Raw genomic sequence first — 16160 nt, 5'->3', positions numbered from 1 at the left:
AGATGGGGCTATAGCCTCACTCAGTGGCAGTTAGAGGGTTGTTTCATTGAGCTCCCTCCTTGCCAGTGGAAGGTCCTTCCTCTTTCTCATCCCCTGCTGAGCCTTTAGCTTCTCTGTGTTATTGTGTTCCACCACACTGTCCAGTGCTGAGTCCTAAAATTTCCCTATGGGACTGTGAGCGTGCACAAATACAGCTGTGTGTTTGCCCTGCATGCCCACAGTCAGTGCCACCAGCTGCAGGATGCTGGGCTGCAGGGATCTCTCTGTTGTGCCTTTGTTCTGGGGATCAGTCTTGTCCTGAGTTGTGCTGCATGGACCATGGCTGTGTGCATCCACTGGGCCAGCACCCATGGGGCCATTGCAGCAGCTCAACAGATCCCTGGCTGGTTAGACAGCAATCACATTCTTACCAGAAAAAGTACTTGTTTTAATTGCGTTAATCTGATGTTTGGCTCAGGAGCACCTGCTCCACACATGCAGAGCAGCACTGTGCTTCGAGCTCTTCTATGGGAAGTACAGCTGTGCACTGTACGTGGGATAGCATTTACTTCTTCAACGAGCAGAGGTTTTGTAATTGGTTTATGCCCCAACATGACTTGTAGTGTTGTCTTGAATAGAGCTGCAAACATTGCAGAATAGGGAGGAAAAAGGAAATAAGCTTTATTCTTGTTCTTGAAAGAAAATTTGCCTTTTCTTTGTCAGTCCTTACTGATGGTACTCTACTAGCAAGGAATAAAGCAAAGGTTGCTGTAAGCAAGAAGCTGTGCAAGGCCAAGCCCTTGGAGCCCTCGTATGCTGCTGTCAGCCTCTGTGAGCCACATCACAGGGCTGCAGGGCTGTGGGGACAAGTACAGCTGCAGCTGGTGTCAGTGGGGCTGGGGAGCTGAGGGAAGGCTGAGTGCTGGCATCGCTTCTTGGCTGCTTTTGAGCGCTGACTTGGCGGTGGATGAGTTTGTTGTGATAGAATGTGAGCATCCCTGCAGACACTCCGTATAAGTAGAAGTACCCATCCGCAGGCCAAGGCAGCAGAGAGTGTGGTGCCATGGTGGTTCCATGGTGTCCAGGAAAAAGGGAAAATAAATCTTATTTCTACCTGGTAAACAGATCTGTGGTGATAATTATGGTGGCCACTGGAGATGACATGAACATGACTGTACCATCCTATGGCAGGAAGGAGCCTCTCTGCAGTTGCTCCCCTTGACTTGAGGACCTGGGGGCTGTGGCATGAGCAGACCTGCTCCCCAGAGTGTGCTCTGCAATGGGTTTGTTCCTCAGGTGAACCTAGCAATACTTGTTGAGCGTGCTTGAAGGACTTCACAAATGACATAACCTCTGCTTCGTACCTAGAGGTGAACCAAGTTAAACAGCATTTGATTTTCAAAGCAGGAGGGGAACCTTCAGGTCAGGGCTTGAACTGGCAGTGGAGCACCTGTGAAGGGCTGTGGCTGCCCAGCGAGCGCAGGAACGTGGTTTGCAGCTGTGCTCCACAGCTGAGCAGAACGGCCGGACCCAGAGAGGAGCCTCCATGGGCTCATATAAGAGCCAGCCAGTGGAAGGAAAATCTCTTGGACCTGGGCAGCTTTCTGAGGAGGTGCTCTGTGCAGCCTGAGAGCCCCTTCGCCAGCGGGGTGAGTGCAGCTCTTCTTTGTCTTCCTGCTTATGGCTGTTGGCCTACCTGTGAATGCTTTGCTTGGTGCTGCCAAGAACCTTTCAGAAGAATTTAGCTTCTTCGTGGGCAGAGCAATGTCTGTAGTTTTTGTCCCCACTTGTTGGATAAGGAGAAACAAAAGCAGTCTGTTCTCTGCTGGGTGAAGTACTGAGAACAACCAAGTACAACAGCTTTTCTAGCTTCCTTTTTGTTTCATCATGATAAACACAATAAGGAGCTGAAAAAAAAAAAGTAGGCTGTGCTCGTAACAAAAGCTGGGGTTTGGGCTACGTGGTCTCTAGATGTCCCTTCCAACCCCTGTGATCACATGGTGGGACACTGCAGCAGGAGGCAGGGATGGGGCTGCAAAGTTCTGGGGCTGCATGGGCTGGGCTGAAGCAGTGACTGCTGGAGTGGGGAGAGCTGCAGAGCAAGATAGGGAGCAAAAACTCAAAGCTTAGAGCTGGTAAGAATTTAAAGCTTAATCTCATAATAACCCCAGTAACTGATATTTCTTACAGAAAAGAGCCTTTTGAATTCATCCTATCCTAGAACTCACACGGACTTCTCCACAGTCCTAAGTAACTCACCAGCTATGTTTGTATGCCATTTTAGTTTAGTATGTTTCCTTTTTTCTCACTTTCTTAAGGATTCTGTATTTCAGTAGCTCTCTCACATATTTCATTAACAGTGTGCTTTGTTAATATCTTTTTACAGTGATTAGAATTTTAAATGCACATTTGAAGAGAACCCAAAGAGATTAAATGAGTGTTAATAGAATTTATACAGTCTATTAGCAACTTTGTGCCATGTTTGTAAAATTCATGAAGCGACGTCTTTAATTATATATGCTGATGAAATCTGGGATTGAGGGCCTACCAGTGAATTATTGTTTGAGGTTGAACCAGACATCCATCTTCTGGTAGAAGACACTGACCAGTGCTGTCAGAGCCTCGCAGATCCATTTATCACCGAGGCACTGGCCGTGTATTGAAGGTAACCTGAGAGTTTGGTTGCCTCACCCTGGAGCTGGGTCTGTTTTCTAATGTGCTCACGCTCCATAGTGTCACAGGTCCTGTCTGAGGACAGTGGCATTGCTGGGGCAGGCGCAGACAGTGGGCACGCGATGGCTGTGCTGGTGGCAGAGTCCTGCAGTGCTGTGGATGCTCACCAGTGGCCTGCAGCCTGCAGCACCTGCCTTCAAGGGCCTCAGAGTAGTGCAAAAATAAAGGCCCAGCACTGGGAAGGAAGTGGTGTAATTTGTCCCCAGGGCATTTTCTCTAAGACTTTGAGGCAACACTTCAACTCCCTGCAAACCTCTGTGGCTGGTGACCTGATGTTTCTTGTCCTTAAAGATCTCTTTCCTGGTATGCAATTCCAAGTTCTCTACTCCCAGTTTAAACCTTCATCTAAATTTAGGAGGAAATTAAACACTGATGCTCTAACAGGAGCAGGGACAGGTGTCCAGCTGAGAGCCTAATAGCACAGTGCTGCATGAAATCAGTCTCTCACACAATAATTACCATTTGGAGCAGACCAGATCCCTTTGTTACAAGTGATCATATGCCTGCACAGCTCTGCTGTAATTACACAGCAAGTCTTGCACCTTCAGCCCGATGGCCGGTTGCAAGCTGCTGTATGCATGAACCCAAGTTTGGGAGCAAAAGTCCTTCAGCAGTCAGATATGTGATGGAAATGCCATGTTAAGGCTTCTAAATGCTTGAGATGATTGCCCTACGTGTTCCAGCTGTGCCTGGGTTGTTTTCTAGGCACTGCTCCTGCCCTTCTCTCTGCCTGGTGGCTTCCCTCCCACACAGGATGGCAGTGCTTTGGGCAGGAGAGACTTCCAACACTTCTGCATGATGGATTGACTGGAGGATCTGGCCAAGGCCTGGGGGTCAGATTTTATATCATTTCTCCTGTTAACACAACGGGGTGGATTTCAGTCCATACTGCTGCGGGAAAAAAAAAAGCCTCAGCTGATTGACGTTTGCTTGACAATGGAGAGACTTAATCACTTAAGTTCTTTTTTCCTCTTTTTATATCTTTGTTGTTTTCTTGTGAGAGTACACTTGCTCTCTGTGAGCCGTGCATTTTGGACTTCCTACTGTGGGTGGTTTAATGCTGGTTTCATAGCCACTGTGTATTCTCCTGAGCCTGATTCACAGTGCTCGTGCTGGTGTGATCTGGAGATGATCCAGTGTACAATTGCACTGGAGAATGGGATTTCATCAAAATGTATTACAAGAATGTGCTAGTTCCAAAAAACTTTAATCAGAGAGGGGATCTTAGAGCCAGAAGGTATTTTCTGTTGGGAAGGGGCACTGGTGAATGCAGTGCATCTTCAGTGCAGAAGCTGTTTTGATGTTTGTTTCCTACTTGGCAAAGCTGGTGTTTGAAGAGAGATGTGATTTTTTTGTTTGGTTTTTTTTCCCCTCAGTCTCTGGGCTGCCTGGCTCCCAGCACAGCTGTGGGTCCCATCCGTGGGGATCCCACACAGGGCTCGGTTTGCCATGCATCACGGCAGGGCCACATCTCACCCTTCCTGGCAGGGTCTGTCTTGGGATCAAACGGGGCTTTAAAAAATGGAATAAAGCCCACTATTTTCCATGGCATGTGTCAAGAGCTGAGCATGGCCTGTGCAGTAGCAGGCTGCAGGGAGTGGTTGCAGGCTGTGGGGCCATGAAGGGTGGCCATGGTGGGGCCTGGCCCAGGCTCTGTCCCCTAACATGGCACAGGGGGCTGCCTGGCTGCAGAAATGCTGGAGTGGGAGCAGCCTGAGTGCAGAGCGCTGGAGCTGTGTGGAGCACGGTGCTCTCATCTGACAGTGTCTTGTGCTGCTCATTCACACTTATTAAAAAAAACTGCTGGACTGCTTGGTACCTGAACGTGCATCCTCTGTGCTTGGCTGCTCCACGGTAGGCTGGTATCCCACCATGGTTGCTGGGTGCTCTTGGCACTGTCTGCAGCTGGGGAGGAACGTGGCTGCTGTGGAGCACCCTGACGGAGCCCTGCACCAGCCCTGCTGGCTGTTGGTGCTGTTGGGGTGGATGCACAGCAGTTCTCTGTGGCATCGTGCCACCTCCTCACAGCCAGCACCTGTGCCAATCTGTGCTGCCTTTACCTTCAGCCCTGTCACCACGGGCAGCAGGCGTTCCAGGGTGGCTCAGCAGATCCCCTGGGAGCTGTGCTGCACCACGTGCTGTCAGGTATTACACCTGCTTGCAGATGGCTGAGGCCCTCGGTTGTGTTTAGCAGGCTCTTGTTCTTTATTCCTTTCTGCTAGCTGTCAGGAAGTTTGACTCCTGAGCTGCAAAGAGCCAGCTTGTTCTTCCCCACTTTATTTTGATCCTTTTGAAATGCTCAGGTGCTGACCCATTGTAGATGCTGAACTTAAGACGTAGCAGCTGCACTGAAATACAGGTTACTGTTTATATCTTTACAGAAGGATCACATAAACCCATTCAGCTGAAGTAAGATCTGTCTGTGCAAGAACAAACATGAGTTCAGGGGCAAAACGCAACTCCAGTGCCTTAAAATAAAACAGAAACAAAGCACTTTGAGAAACCTGAAAGAGGTTCCTGGAACACTCGTGCTGCTATTCAATCTATGCACAACAAACAAACCATTGTTATTTCTTGCTGCATGATAAACAAACTGCCACTATTTCTTGCTGTGCAATGGTCCTCCTCTCAGGATCCCACTCTGGCATTCATCAGTTTGGTTTCAGGCAGTGCTCTGCAGGTGCTATGCAGCCTCGTGTTGTGTTGAAGTGGCATAGCACTGGCAAACTGAGCTGGAACATAAATCAACTGAAAATATCAATAATAATCCCCTAAATTGCTCGGTGGTTTTCTGGGATGCTTTTTACTCTGTAAGTATTCTTTATTCACTAACAACACTGAAGGAGTGATGGAGGCAGGAGGGGGCTGCCAAGGCAGGGCTGCTCTGCTGAGACTTGGTTGTCCCACTTTGTGGGTTTGGACCTGGGCTCCTGGTGCCTGAGCAGCATCTGAGTGGCGTGCTGTGTATCAGGGCAGTGCCACATCTCCTGGCAAAGTCTTGCAGTCCTGAATGAACAATGCAGAGCACATGGAAAACCAGGGGAGCTCCATGAAAACTTTTGACTAGAACCTGGATGTTATTTCTCAGCAGCAAGCCCTCAGGATGATTTGTTCAACTCTTGGTTGCAATTCCGTGACTTCCAGTTCAAGAGCATTTCAAAGTAAGCAATCTGCCAGATAAAAATAATCCTTCATTTAGTTTCCCTGGATTTATTAGTGTGTCTGCCTCTCTCTTCTGGTGCTGTTGAATCTGATGTAGTTTTGAAAACTCTCACCCACAGAGATCACTGAGGATGTGTTGCTGGCTGTTAAGGGTGCTCAGTATGGAAGCATTTCAGAAGAAAGAAGGGAGAGTCAAAGCCACAGCAAGATGTATTAGCTAAATATCAGCAACAGGCATGTGTAGGAATGGTTCCTTATAGTGTTGTTCTGCTTTCAGAAAGCCATTCCAGCAATTAGTGCTCCAAACCTGGATGCACAGAAGTTCTTTATTTTTTTTTGTGCTTGCCCAGATTCATGTTAAACACATCCAGAAATGCCTTGTGTGAATTTTGTCAGTTGATACAGAAGTACAGCAAAGAGATGGAGGTACCTACTGCCTTACGTAGCACAGAAATGCAGTATCTAGAGAAATTGTCTGGGAAGTAGGCAGAGAGCTGTAAGGCCAGTCAACATTGTGCTGCACTTTAAGCAAGGTCTAATTAAGTAAACTTTTGAAGAGGAATTCGTTGAGATAAGTCAATGGGAAGAACTAGCTCCCCTGGGACTGGATTTCAGGCACATAAATGTGGATGTGAACACTTCTTTATTATAAAGATATATGTGTAAAATTGAGAGCTATTTTTATTTCTTGTCTCTCTGCTCTTGAAGTTGGACCTCCAGCTGATGTCCTAATCCTCTGTCACTTAATTGGCAGCTGGTAGTATTGCTTTCTTTGAGCCTGTGTACAGCAGTAACTGCTGCAGCATTAACACCATCTCCAGCTGCCCATGCTGGGGGCAGCACCTTGTGGCCACCACTGCTGTGGCATTGTTTCCTATGGTGCACCTCTGTGTTCCCCAGTGCATGGCAGTCCTTTCCCCAAGATGCTTTTGCCAGCCCGGGCTCCCAGTGTGTCCACGTTCTGTGCATGTATGGGAGGTGCCATGGCCATCACTGGCACTTTGCTGGAGGCAGTGGGGAGGTACCCACGGGAGAACATTCATCCCACTGGAGGAGAGCACAGATCCCTTGGTTCCATCATTCTGCCGCTCCTCGCTTCTTCCTTTCCATTTATGGAGCCTGCATCATCGTCCCCCGCATCCCTGCAGAGCTGTAGCCTTCTTCCTCTCTCTTCTGGAGACGGAAACAACTTGTTGGAAAAGTGTGTGGATGGCTTTAGTCACAGGCAGTCGTTCTATCTGTTGGTTTAGAAGATATCCAGCTGTTAATGTTTGCCTGCATACCGTTGTCAGTGCTTGTGCCATCTCAGCCTGCTGCCAGCCAGCCACAGGCCAGCAGGGAGCTGTGTGTGAGAGCCACGTCCAGCCACCACTGCCTACTTTGGGCACCTTGGAGTCTTGTGAATGCGTCCCATAGGCAAACCATGGCAGAGCCTCCAGGGCTGTGACTGCTGGGAGGCTTCTGGATGTGCATGGGAACGGCCACCAAATGCCCTTCCTAGTGGCAACTGAGGTCCTCTGCTGACTTCAGCAGAGCCGTGGCATTTACATCAGCTGGGATGTGGCTCAGTTGGGACACTTCTAGTCTACATCACTGGAAGGTATGGAGTGTGTTTGTTCATTTCCTTAAAAGCACAGGGATGGGGAAAAAAAAAACCAAAACACCTTTCTGCTCAGTTAAGAAAATAAATTTCTGCTGATGTGACTTGAAATTTTCACCACTGCAGTCAGCATCATCGATAATGTTTGCAACGATTGCACTGGTGAAAATTTCAAATTTCCTCAGCAGGATCTCCCAGTGAGTATTTCCCTGTTATCTTTGTACGTCCCTTTTAGCAGTAGCACCTCATTTTGTGAGTAATGCAAACATAATCTCTCTCCTGTTTACAAAAAGAGAAAAAGATTGTTTCAGCATAATGTAATTAAAAATGAAAAACAAATCAGATAAGCTCATAGCTAGAGGGGCTTTATTTTTGCAGAATTATCCTCTGCTATTTCATAAAATTAAAGGGCAGAAAATGCATCAAGTACTTTCTAATACCATCAAAAATTTGACCAGTTTAATTGACACTTTTTAATAGGATTAATTTAGTACTTGAGAGAGAGAAAGGATTGATAGGATTGGAAACTGAAGGCTGTAGTTTGTAATATGAGTGAATGTCATCAGAAACAGCAGTGGGCTTCAAATGCCCTGCTGTTCTCTTTTAACATGTCCTGAACAGGCTCTCGAGACAATAATTCAGCTCAATCTCATTTTGTGTTGGACCTATACGAAATGGAGAGTGACAATCATTACGAATTTTGCTGAGCTTGGGGATGGTTTGGGACTAAGAAACCTGGTGTAATATTGAAAGTGCTGAGGCCATCACATTCACTTGAGTGATCTGAAGAACATAGAGGTGAAAGTCCAGCATCCAAGGAGAAGCTCATTCAGAAGGCAAGATGTATTATTTTGCTTCCTGCACAGATGACCATCTCCTGAACTAATGCTTGCAATTTAAATGCCATACCAAGGACATCCTTTGGTTTTAGGCAGGGACTGTTTGCTATGAATTATGAGATTATGGCTTATTTGTGCTACAGATGAAATAACATACTTGTATTTCCATCAGAATTTGAACAGGCACGAAGATACGAGAGAGGTAAGAAAATCAGGTGTTTTTTCTGTTTTTTTTCTTCCTCTTTTAGAGCATGAGGTGTATCTGAAACATTGAACAACCTTAAACGTTCCTTAAAGTTCACTGTAGATGGAATAAATGATCCGTCCCTTAGCAGGTCATCCTGTCTGTACTTACACGTAACTACATTAGCGCTCTCTCCTCGAGTGTAGAAGGCATTCTGGCTGACCTTTACTTCTCAGACTGTGGGCAGCCCTCCCTTCCCTTTGGCACCAGTGACCGATGGAGACGGCCGGTTGTTGTGCTGCAGGGCGCTGCGCTGTGGGGTGGCAGCAAGCTTGGCAGAGCTGCCTCTGGGCAGGTGAGAGCAACGGCCTGGGGGGAGCCGGGCTGCGAAGCACTGGGTGAGCAGTGCTGTGATGTGTGCTGGGCACATCTGGGGCTGTCTGCACTCCCTCCATGGGGCAGCCCAAAGCAATGTGTGGATTTCCACCTGCAGGTGGTCACTGCTGCGTTCGGGGCGCACATGTGGCTGAGGAGACCCCGTGTGAGCTGTGTGCAGGGAAGGACAGAGAAAAGGCAGAAGCGTTCAGCAGCCTGACAGTGTCCTAGCAAGCACAGGTAGTCAACAGTCAGGGAACGCAGTGTGTCTTCAGAGTCATTCACATACGCAGGCAAAGGGCTGCATTTATCCGATAATGCACTTGAAGTGCACAATTCAAGTGCTGATCTTTAAAGTGCTCCATGAAGTGCCGCTGAAATGCTGAAAAACTGTTCTTAAGCGGCTTCTGGGGATGCTGCTTTTAAAATACAGATTTCAGTTCTTTTGTGCGGTGTTTCAGGTCACTGGTCCTTTGTTCCACTTCTCTGAGCCCTTGTTGGAAGGCTGCCATTTCTCATCCTGCTTTGATTTCCAGCTTCATTTGAGGAGCTGCTCTGTGCAGATTGTGTAATGAAGAGGATTTCCTCACGCAGGAAGAGCTTCCAATTCTTCTCTTTAAGTATTGGGGTGGGTGTTTTCTTCATTGAGCGGTGACTGCGTTTAACAGTTTTGTTTCTTTAATTATGAGTGATGAACTTTCCCTCTGTTGCTCTTGTGTGAAGTCACAGTTCGTGGCATCAGTCCTGCAGAAAGAAAGAAGGCAAATACTGGCAGTGATTCTGTGGGCAGTGAATCTCACTGAGGCTGGTCCACCTTGCACCAGATCTGGCTCAGCTCATTTCGAGATGCTTTCCTCAGTGCTTTACCAGTGCTACAGCTGGAGTGAGCTTTTGAGATCTGCTGTTAAGAGTGGGAAGTCAAAACGTTGCATAGATCTCAAGAAGGAAACAAAGCTGGGGGTACCCAGAGTGTCTGAAGGGGTGCTTTAATTTCTCTGTGCCATTTGAAAAGGAAGAAAGATGGAGAGAAAGGGGGAAAGAGAAAATGCTCAGCTGGAGGCTGGGTGGCCGCAGGCCTGGTGCAGCTCCTCTGGCCTTCAGCTTGGAGGGAATTTTACTCTGAAATGATGCTTCTCTGAAAGGCAAACTGTAGCAATTAAATTGAAGTGCAAGCTCTCTTGAATCTTGTGTGGGTAAAGCCTGTCTAAAATCAGTTTATTTAGTATTCTTTCAGTTGGAAACCATGTTTTTATAGACCAGAATGCAAATTTATTCCTCACCGTCACATTCTGATGAAGAGGTGATAGGACATATTGAGCAACACGCCATGCATATTCCAAGGAGAACTACTAAATCTGTATGCAGAGATGTTTCCCATATGCCTGTACTCAGCCTCACTACCTGTCACAGTCTGAAAGGAAAGAAGTTTTTTTTATCCCATGTATGGGCAGTGGCCATCCATCCTGCTGCAGGCGTGGTGCTGGTAACAGGACCAACAAGCAGAGGTGAGCAGATGTGCTGCAGGAGCACGCTTGCCATCTCTTGTACCCAGACCTTCGCTGCAGAGCTGTTCCTGCAGAGCACACGACTGGCCCTGTGACATACGGCTTGTGGTAACAAGCTGTAGGCATGATGGTGATGTCAGAAAAAGGTCTGCAGCTTGGGCCCAATGAGTCTGACACGTGGAAGGGACTAATGCCAACGTTTCATTTCCTTCCCTGGGGTTGATTTCCCACAAATGCTTGAGCAAAACTGGAGTTTGGCCATGGTTGCAGTTTAGTTCTGACCGCCGTTTCCCAAACTGCATTGGTTGTGTTGGATGCGGTGCTTCCTCTTGCTTTCAAGAAGTCTACTCAGTAAATTATGTGATTTTAGTTTTTACCCTTTTGCTTTGCCTTAGGTAATATCAGCAAATACTACAGAGAAAAGTTAATTTCAGTATCTGAAAGTTATTTCGGTTTTCTGCTTCATTTTTGTCCTATTTTGTCAGGTTGGGATTTCTGCCCAGTGTCAGACCACTGCTCTTTGGAATAGCAGCAGATTTTGATGACTTTGTGTCCATTATCTCTTTCTTTTTATCCCATATCTCCTTCCACCCTCCCATTATTTCCTCCTTTTTCTTTTAGTCTCGCTTTAGATGAATACCTTTTTTCCAGATTTAATTCTACAGCTAAATAGAGTAAGTATGTGTGTACAGGTACATATTTCTGTTAGAAACTGTGGGAGGGAGGTGCTGAATTCTCATAAAACTGAAGCCATCAGTAAATGGTTGTAGCTTTCAATTCTTCAACCTCCTCTTGAAAGGTTCTATGCATAAAGCAGCTTCAGAATGGATTTAAGCCCATTTTCCTCTTGAGAGGCAACACCATCGCTTCTCTCTTTTATGACTTTTTTGTATTTTATATATGGAACTTCTTCCAGTGTTCTGCCCCATTCAGGTTTTTCCAATGCAATGAAACACAAAATTGGGACTGGAACACTCCTTACTGTATACTCCTTATGTTTGCCTTGTCCCTCTCTTTTTCACTCTTAGCTTTTTTTGTTGTTGTTCACTTGTTTTAAATCTAATGGAGAATGAAGACTTCTGCATAATGCAGAAGATCTCAGCCACCTGGAGAGGCCTTCCTAGGGATCTGAAATGATATCACAGTGAGGTAGCATGTTCTTAGAGATGAGAATTAGAATGAGAAATAGAGATGAGATGAGAATCTGATTTCCTGTGCTTTCACAGCTCTGGGGAGCTCCATGCAGCAAGGCAGTGACCCCTGGTTCCTTCCCCACACTTCGGGCAGTGCTGACAGTGAGCATCATTCCTATCCGTCCTGGGACAAGACCTTCTGACTCCTGCAGTGTTTTGTGGGTAGGGAGAAAGAGCAAGCAAGGAGTCTGAAGCTACTGGGTGTCTGCATCCAACCTTCCATCCCGTGGGGCTGGTCTCTTCTCACTGGTGATGAGACGAGGGGAAATGACTTCAATGTGCCAGGGTAAGTTTAGGTTGGATATCAGGAAACACTTCTTTGCAGAAAGGGCTGTGAAGCTCTGCCATGGGCTGCCCAGGGAGGTGGTTGAGTCACCATCCCTGGATGTGCTTACAAACCGTTTGGATGTGGTGCTCAGGGCCGTGATGTAGGGGTGGGCTGTTAGAGTTGGGGTAGGATGGTTGGGCTGGGGTTGGACTCAATGGTCCTTAAGGTCTTTTCCGACCTGAGCAATTCTGTGATTCTATGGTGAGCAGCAGTGAGATGTGCAGGGTGCTGAGGGAGTAAGGGAGCTCTGTTGGGAGGAGGATGCCCAGTTGGTGTGAGCCTGGGAGCTGGCAGCCAAAACACTTCTGGTTCCTGAGCGAGGAGGAAGGAATGAAGGAAGGTAATCAGATTTATCTGGCTCATTTACTACAATGCGCCGTAGCTGCTGGAAACCAGGGGTAGATATTAAGTGCCACTTGATAACATCTCTACTAATGACAGTAAGTGATTTCCAAAGTGAGATAAGGTGTCACAGCCGTTAACAGGACTACTCAGTATTTCTTAGAAATAATTATGGTATTTTGGGTTTTTCCCTCTTTAGATCCACTAGGCTGCCTAGAATGAGTGAATAGTGACGTGTTTTCTACGAAGTCAGTGTTGTAATTGCAGATTTGAGATGGGAATTGGGAAAGAGGACTGTGGTCTGTTAGCTCTAGAAGAAACACTCTTTTCCACAGTTACTGTTGAGATAATCCAGCACTGATTACCGATGATCCATGATCCAAGCTTTCCTTGAATCTGGGGGCCAATTTTCTGCAGCTTTCTCAGCACAAATTTCCTACATTAACTCCTAATTTCTGATAAGAATACAGATGCCAGCTTCCTTCTGTGCTGCTTTGACTGCACCGCCCTCTCCTTGCACTATCATTTTCACTTCTTTCAATTGTTTTTGGCAAATGTAAGACCTTGATCTTCTACCCCAAAGTGTGCCCAGCTGATGGCCATTGCCATGCCCAAAGCAGACTCTGTTCCTGGCTCTGGGTGCTCTCCAGCTGGAGGCTGGCAGTGCCACATGGAAGGGCTCTGCATGCTGACTGCTGCAGTGCCTCTGTACTGCTTTCCCTGAAAGCTCATTTCAAGGGCCTTAAGTTTTTCTAGGTCTCATTCTCATCTGAAATAAGTTTCCAGGTTATCTTGGAAGCCATCACTCTTTCAGGTGCTGGTTTCCATTTCAGGAAAGCGTGTTTATCCTCAAAAGCCATTTCACATGGCTTTGAATTCAGAACTCTACCAGCCTGCCTGTAAGTCTGAAGCCTGGCCTGTCTGTGCTGTGATGACTTGTCAGTATGCTTTCCAGGCCTGACATCGTGCTTTCCAGGCTGTGGGAAGGGAGGTGGCCGCTTGCACTGAGCCTTTGCCTTGAAGTCTATGTGTCCTGGTGCAGCAGGAGGGACAACAGAGTGGACCGTGGGCAAAGGGGCAGAGGGCTTAGCAGTGCCAGCAGGCTGGCTGAGGGCTGTGTGGTGCCAGCAGCAGTGTGGAGCACTGGGGTATGGCTGCAGTTCTGCAATGCTGAGCAGTCCCAGCTCCCTTCAAGGGACTCTGGCAACTTTGCAAGGGAAGGCAGCGTATAAGCTTGTGTTCATTCTCGCAGAAGTCCAGTTTAACAGACCTCCTCCATGGGCTGTGCAGCACCTCTGAGCCTCTGGTCAGCTTGCCTTGAGAATCTCTGCCCTGTGTGCCTGTCATTACCTGGACCCATGTTCCTGTAATCTTGTCAGCAGCATTTACCATGCCAGAAAAAAGTCTGTCAACAGCAGGAAAGTAACAGTGGCTTTCTGAGCATACTGCAAATTCTCACTGTTAACCTTTCAGTTCTTGACAGAATTTTGCCAGTTAAATTCCAAGCCAGTGACAGGAACATGGAAATGTGGATTTAGGAAGCTGACAGGATGGAGATGCACCACTCCTGCAGAGGGCTAATGCCTAGCTATGGGGACGTGTGGTTTAGAAACAACTGCAGGCACATGTATTGTGTCCTCATTATCACAGGCTGCTCTGGTTAGTGCCAGTTGTCAAGCAAATAAATGCTATTTATTCAGCTGAAAAATGTGGCAGTCAGTTTATTATTCATCCTTTGTGTAACTGAATCTTTCTTGTTTTTGAAATATCTACATTTTTCTGAATATTATTTTCCCTGATTTTGGGCATTGTAGGACCAAGTTTTGTGTCAGTGTGTGTATTACTCTGTATGCAGAAGTACAGGAAATAAATACATTGGGACTTTTTCTCCCCGGTGTTGCCTCGTGCCTTCTCCATCTGGGCTCCATCCTGGCTGGGAGCCGGGGGCTGTTCCTCCTGCAGGGGCAGGGCTGCTCCTGGGAGGCTCCATCTCCCTGTGCAGGTCAGCTGCCTCATTGTGGGGTTCCTGGTGGGAAGCAGTGCTTGGGGTGACCCCCCCCCCAGTGTTGTGTCTGCCTGCAGGAGGTGTCATGCGATGCTGGCACCCCAGCTGGCTGCCTTATCCCTCAGCTTGGAGCACTTGCCAGCTGTGTGCCTGTGCCCCTTGTTCTATGGGCTTGTTCTCAGTGCAGGTCAGCAGCCCTCTGCCACCCCAGCCAGTGTCGCTTCAGGCTGGGCACCAGTGTGACCCCATCAGCTCTGCTGAGCCTGGAGGTGCTGACAGCATCGTTCATCCACCGTCTGCCCACCTTGATCTCAAGGGCACGATTGACAATTACTTGAGAAACCTCTACTAAAGCACCTACTGTCCTTGTGTTTAAAAAGCCATTCAAAGAGAATGTTTTTATTTTAAGAATTTAGCTGCCACCAACTATGGAGAATGGGCAGAGATTTTTATTCGTTATGGCAGATGGGAAAAGCAAGACAAATGCACCTTGTAGGGTTTTTGTCAATGTTAGGTATGTTATCAAAGCTGGTAGTGGGTCTGAGGTGTCGATACTTTTGTTATTGTGTGCATTTGATGCTGTCCTATTTTAAGAAATGCTGCTTCTGTTCCCCCACCTCTGCCGCATTCTGTGCTCTAGGAAGGAACCTCCTCTCTTCTGCCTTGCAAGAACATCAGCAGTGATCTGCTCTTCCAGGATCCCTCTAGCTGAAGAAACCTGATGCAGTGATTGGAGCCATTTAAATATTTCACAATGAGACACTAAATTTGCTGCTTTCCCCAAGAGATGCTTGGGGAGATGCCCTGTCCTTGACTGGCTGCTGACACTGAGCTGGCTGCTTCATTAATTGCAGCGCTGCTGGGCAGGGTGTCGTAAAGCCACTGCTCAGCATTCATAAGTGGGGACTGCGTATTTATACTCAGCATTGTGCTGTGCCATTAATTTACCAGAACACAAACTGAAGTGGTAGTTATTAGCAGTGCCCATTTATTATAGCCGTTTTATTTTTCATGTCCTTTGAACATTAATTGCTCTTTTTAATAGGATAGAGTTGGTCGAACAGATGTGAAATAAATGATACAGGTCTGTTCAGTAAATGCGTTTTAACTTATTTCCCTCTCTTTATTAATATCCCACCTATGCAAACGCACCATTTGAGATTATTCTGAGTGCTCGATAGACTCCCGTGGCAAAGTGTCACCAACAGTTATCACTGACTTTAAAATCAATCGGTGTCGTGATGTTCTGGCACGGAGTGGTTCAGCAGTGGGTCGCTGTGCTGGGAAGCACAGGGAGAGCAGTGCCCCTCCGTGTCGCTGCCAGGCACAGCCACGCTGCGTGGGGCATTGCGATGGAAACTGAAGGCTATCGTGGGTGATGACGTTCCGTTGGTCGGATAGCGGTTACTTCTGAAGCTTACATGGCAGTAAATAATTTAATTCCCTTCATGCAGTTGTATTACTTAATGGGGAAAAAAGTAGGTACCCAACCGTTTGGGTAGCAGCTCACCATCCCTGGTGACGTTAAGTAACTACAGATGTGTTATCTGGAAGAATTCTGGGAGCTTTCATTGCAAACAACCTTCAATAATAAAATTAATGGTTGTGGTTATGGCCTAAATTAATTTCTGCGTTGCCTCACTCCTCCTTGGCTGAGTTGCTCTCCTGTCTGTGTGCAGGGGGAAAGGTGTTTTTTGGGGGGGGATGTGCTACTCAAAATTTACCATAACTTCTTTCCAAGAAAGCACAAAAGAAAATGCTGAGGTGGGTTCTGAAAGTGTCTGCTTTTATCCTTTGTGAGTCAGGAAGCTCTTGACCATTTGATGCTGTCATATACAAATGCTTGGGTCGCTGTGTCCTTGTGGGTGATGCAGGAGTGTCACTGTGCTCCCGGAGCAGAGCTGTCTTTGTAGAT

At 47.2% G+C, this 16160-nt stretch overlaps 1 long non-coding RNA gene across 2 annotated transcripts in view; it reads left to right on the top strand.

Annotated features, from left to right (window-relative positions):
- The window catches only part of LOC128087274 (uncharacterized), a 74740-nt gene extending 58870 nt beyond the window's left edge, over window positions 1–15870 (top strand). Inside the window, exons 1-3 of one of the 2 annotated variants that reach the window (XR_008209745.1) lie at window positions 1437–1628; window positions 11604–11856; window positions 14886–15870. This is a non-coding gene — a long non-coding RNA (uncharacterized LOC128087274). Of the gene's footprint in view, window positions 1–1436; window positions 1629–11603; window positions 11857–14885 lie in introns of those variants that run through there. The other variant, XR_008209743.1, reaches the window with a different exon arrangement.
- Window positions 15871–16160: the final 290 nt, after the last annotated feature.

This window comes from Tympanuchus pallidicinctus, unplaced genomic scaffold (assembly GCF_026119805.1).
Source record: "Tympanuchus pallidicinctus isolate F22 unplaced genomic scaffold, pur_lepc_1.0 scaffold3, whole genome shotgun sequence".
Taxonomy (NCBI): domain Eukaryota; kingdom Metazoa; phylum Chordata; class Aves; order Galliformes; family Phasianidae; genus Tympanuchus; species Tympanuchus pallidicinctus.
The sequence above is the reverse complement of the archived record's forward strand: the minus strand, read 5'-3'. Positions and strand labels throughout refer to the sequence as shown.